The sequence below is a fragment of the Brassica rapa genome, unplaced genomic scaffold, assembly GCF_000309985.2.
Source record: "Brassica rapa cultivar Chiifu-401-42 unplaced genomic scaffold, CAAS_Brap_v3.01 Scaffold0558, whole genome shotgun sequence".
NCBI lineage: Eukaryota > Viridiplantae > Streptophyta > Magnoliopsida > Brassicales > Brassicaceae > Brassica > Brassica rapa.
The window spans coordinates 34,850-39,553 of record NW_022610499.1 but is presented as its reverse complement, the minus strand read 5'-3'; the positions used below and the strand labels follow the sequence as shown (position 1 = coordinate 39,553).

General features: G+C 39.9%; 1 long non-coding RNA gene across 1 annotated transcript; it reads right to left on the bottom strand.

The window, feature by feature from the left end:
* Positions 1-1,893: 1,893 nt before the first annotated feature.
* On the bottom strand, positions 1,894-2,610 carry LOC117130556. Its single transcript, XR_004453909.1, has 2 exons — positions 2,504-2,610; positions 1,894-2,155 (listed from the first exon to the last, which is right to left on the bottom strand). It is a non-coding gene; the product is annotated as an uncharacterized LOC117130556 (long non-coding RNA).
* Between the last annotated feature and the right edge of the window lie 2,094 nt (positions 2,611-4,704).

The following is a 4,704-nucleotide window of genomic DNA, read 5'->3' as shown; positions in this document are numbered from 1 at the left end:
AGTGGGATAACTTCTTCATCCCAACTCCTATGATTTATTCAACTTCCTGGTGATTCTCCACCACTTTATGTATCCAAATCAAGCTTCTTACAAAGTGATTCATCCTGGTTTGATTGGAACGACGAAGAAGCTGTCCTATTCCCAAACTGGGAAACTGGAATCACCTGATTGAAAGTGGGATAACTTCTTCATCCCAAACTCTATGAGATTTATTCAACTTCCTGTGATTCTCCCACCACTTTATGTATCCAAATCAAGCTTCTTACAAAGTGATTCATCCTGGTTTGATTGGAACGACGAAGAAGCTGTCCTATTCCCAAATGGGAAACTGGAATCACCTGATTTGAAAGTGGGATAACTTCTTCATCCCAACTCCTATGAGATTTATTACTTCCTGGTGATTCTCCACCACTTTATGTATCCAAATCAAGCTTCTTACAAAGTGATTCATCCTGGTTTGATTGGAACGACGAAGACGCTGTCCTATTACATTCACATTCCTAAAAGGGGAAACTGGAATCACCTGATTTGAAAGTGGGATAACTTCTTCATCCAAACTCCTATGAGATTTATTCAACTTCCTGGTGATTCTCACAACTTTATGTATCCAAATCAAGCTTCTTACAAAGTGATTCATCCTGGTTTGATTGGAACGACGAAGAAGCTGTCCTATTCCCAAACTGGGAAACTGGAATCACCTGATTTGAAAGTGGGATAACTTCTTCATCCCAACTCCTATGAGATTTATTCAACTTCCTGGTGATTCTCCACCACTTATGTATCCAAATCAAGCTTCTTACAAAGTGATTCATCCTGGTTTGATTGGAACGACGAAGAAGCTGTCCTATTCCCAAATGGAAACTGGAATCACCTGATTTGAAAGTGGGATAACTTCTTCATCCCAACTCCTATGAGATTTATTCAACTTCCTGGTGATTCTCCACACTTTATGTATCCAAATCAAGCTTCTTACAAAGTGATTCATCCTGGTTTGATTGGAACGACGAAGAAGCTGTCCTATTCCCAAACTGGGAAACTGGAATCACCTGATTTGAAAGTGGGATAACTTCTTCATCCCAACTCCTATGAGATTTATTCAACTTCTGGTGATTCTCCACCACTTTATGTATCCAAATCAAGCTTCTTACAAAGTGATCATCCTGGTTTGATTGGAACGACGAAAAGCTGTCCTATTCCCAAACTGGGAAACTGGAATCACCTGATTTGAAAGTGGGATAACTTCTTCATCCCAACTCCTATGAGATTTATTCAACTTCCTGGTGATTCTCCACCACTTTATGTATCCAAATCAAGCTTCTACAAAGTGATTCATCCTGGTTTGATTGGAACGACGAAGAAGCTGTCCTATTCCAAACTGGGAAACTGGAATCACCTGATTTGAAAGTGGGATAACTTCTTCATCCCAACTCCTATGAGATTTATTCAACTTCCTGGTGATTCTCCACCACTTTATGTATCCAAATCAAGCTTCTTACAAAGTGATTCATCCTGGTTTGATTGGAACGACGAAGAAGCTGTCCTATTCCCAAACTGGGAAACTGGAATCACCTGATTTGAAAGTGGGATAACTTCTTCATCCCAACTCCTATGAGATTTATTCAACTTCCTGGTGATTCTCCACCACTTTATGTATCCAAATCAAGCTTCTTACAAAGTGATTCATCCTGGTTTGATTGGAACGACGAAGAAGCTGTCCTATTCCCAAACTGGGAAACTGGAATCACCTGATTTGAAAGTGGGATAACTTCTTCATCCCAACTCCTATGAGATTTATTCAACTTCCTGGTGATTCTCCAACACTTTATATATCCAAATCAAGCTTCTTACAAAGTGATTCATCCTGGTTTGATTGGAACGACGAAGAAGCTGTCCTATTCCCAAACTGGGAAACTGGAATCACCTGAATTGAAAGTGGGATAACTTCTTCATCCCAACTCTTATGAGATATATTCAACTTCCTGCTGATTCTGCAACACTTTATGTATCCAAATCAAGCTTCTTACAAAGTGATTCATCCTGGTTTGATTGGAACGACGAAGAAGCTGCTCTATTCCCAATCTGGGAAACTGGAGTCACCTGATTAGAAAGTGGGATAACTTCTTCATCCCAACTCCTATGAGATTTATTCAACTTCCTGCTGATTCTGCAACACTTTATGTATCCAAATCAAGCTTCTTACTAAGTGATTCATCCTGGTTTGATTGGAACGACGAAGAAGCTTTCCTATTCCCTAACTGGGAAACTGGAATCACCTGATTTAAAAGTGGGATAACTTCTTCATCCCAACTCCTATGAGATTTATTCAACTTCCTGGTGATTCTACACCACTTTATGTATCCAAATCAAGCTTCTTACCAAGTCCTTCATCCTGCTTTGATTGGAACGATGAAGAAGTTGCCCTATTCCCAAACTGGGAAACTGGAATCACCTGGTTTGAAAATGGGATAACGTCTTCATCCCAACTCTATGAGATTTATTCAACTTCCTGGTGATTCTCCACCACTTTATGTATCCAAATCAAGCTTCTTACAAAGTGATTCATCCTGGTTTGATTGGAACGACGAAGAAGCTGTCCTATTCCCAAACTGGGAAACTGGAATCACCTGATTTGAAAGTGGGATAACTTCTTCATCCCAACTCCTATGAGATTTATTCAACTTCCTGGTGATTCTCCACCACTTTATGTATCCAAATCAAGCTTCTTACAAATTGATTCATCCTGGTTTGATTGGAACGACGAAGAAGCTGTCCTATCCCAAAACGGAAACTGGAATCACCTGATTTGAAAGTGGGATAACTTCTTCATCCCAACTCCTATGAGATTTATTCAACTTCCTGGTGATTCTCCACCACTTTATGTATCCAAATCAAGCTTCTTACAAAGTGATTCATCCTGGTTGATTGGAACGACGAAGAAGCTGTCCTATTCCCAAACTGGGAAACTGGAATCACCTGATTTGAAAGTGGATAACTTCTTCATCCCAACTCCTATGAGATTTATTCAACTTCCTGGTGATTCTCCACCACTTTATGTATCCAAATCAAGCTTCTACAAAGTGATTCATCCTGGTTTGATTGGAACGACGAAGAAGCTGTCCTATTCCAAACTGGGAAAACTGGAATCACCTGATTGAAAGTGGGATAACTTCTTCATCCCAACTCCTATGAGATTTATTCAACTTCCTGGTGATTCTCCACCACTTTATGTATCCAAATCAAGCTTCTTACAAAGTGATTCATCCTGGTTTGATTGGAACGACGAAGAAGCTGTCCTATTCCCAACTGGGAAACTGGAATCACCTGATTTGAAAGTGGGATAACTTCTTCATCCCAACTCCTATGAGATTTATTCAACTTCCTGGTGATTCTCCACCACTTTATGTATCCAAATCAAGCTTCTTACAAAGTGATTCATCCTGGTTTGATTGGAACGACGAAGAAGCTGTGCTATTCCCAAACTGGGAAACTGGAATCACCTGATTTGAAAGTGGGATAACTTCTTCATCCCAACTCCTATGAGATTTATTCAACTTCCTGGTGATTCTCCACCACTTTATGTATCCAAATCAAGCTTCTTACAAAGTGATTCATCCTGGTTTGATTGGAACGACGAAGAAGCTGTCCTATTCCCAAACTGGAAACCTGGAATCACTGGATTTGAAAGTGGGATAACTTCTTCATCCCAGCTCCTATGAGATTTATTCAACTTCCTGGTGATTCTCCACCACTTTATGTATCCAAATCAAGCTTCTTACAAAGTGATTCATCCTGGTTTGATTGGAACGACGAAAAGCTATCCTATTCCCAAACTGGGAAACTGGAATCACCTTATTTGAAAGTGGGATAACTTCTTCATCCCAACTTCTATGAGATTTATTCAACTTCCTGGTGATTCTCCACCACTTTATGTATCCAAATCAAGCTTCTTACAAAGTGATTAATCCTGGTTTGATTGGAACGATGAAGAAGCTGTCCTATTCCCAAATTGGGAAACTGGAATCACGTGATTTGAAAGTGGGATAACTTCTTCATCCCAACTCCTATGAGTTTTTTTTGAACTTCCTGGTGATTCTCCACCACTTTATGTATCCAAATCAAGCTTCTTACAAATTGATTCATCCTGGTTTGATTGGAACGGCGAAAGAAGCTGTCCTATTCCCAAACTGGAAACTGGAATCACCTGATTTGAAAGTGGGATAACTTCTTCATCCCAACTCCTATGAGATTTATTCAACTTCCTGGTGATTCTCCACCACTTTATGTATCCAAATCAAGCTTCTTACAAAGTGATTCATCCTGGTTTGATTGGAACGACGAAGAAGCTGTCCTATTCCCAAACTGGGAAACTGGAATCACCTGATTTGAAAGTGGGATAACTTCTTCATCCCAACTCCTATGAGATTTATTCAACTTCCTGGTGATTCTCCACCACTTTATGTATCCAAATCAAGCTTCTCACAAAGTGATTCATCCTGGTTTGATTGGAACGACGAAGAAGCTGTCCTATTCCCAAACTGGGAAACTGGAATCACCTTAATTGAAAGTGGGATAACTTCTTCATCCCAACTCCTATGAGATTTATTCAACTTCCTGGTGATTCTCCACCACTTTATGTATCGAAATCAAGCTTCTGACAAAGTGATTCATCCTGGTTTGATTGGAACGACGAAGAAGCTGTGCTAT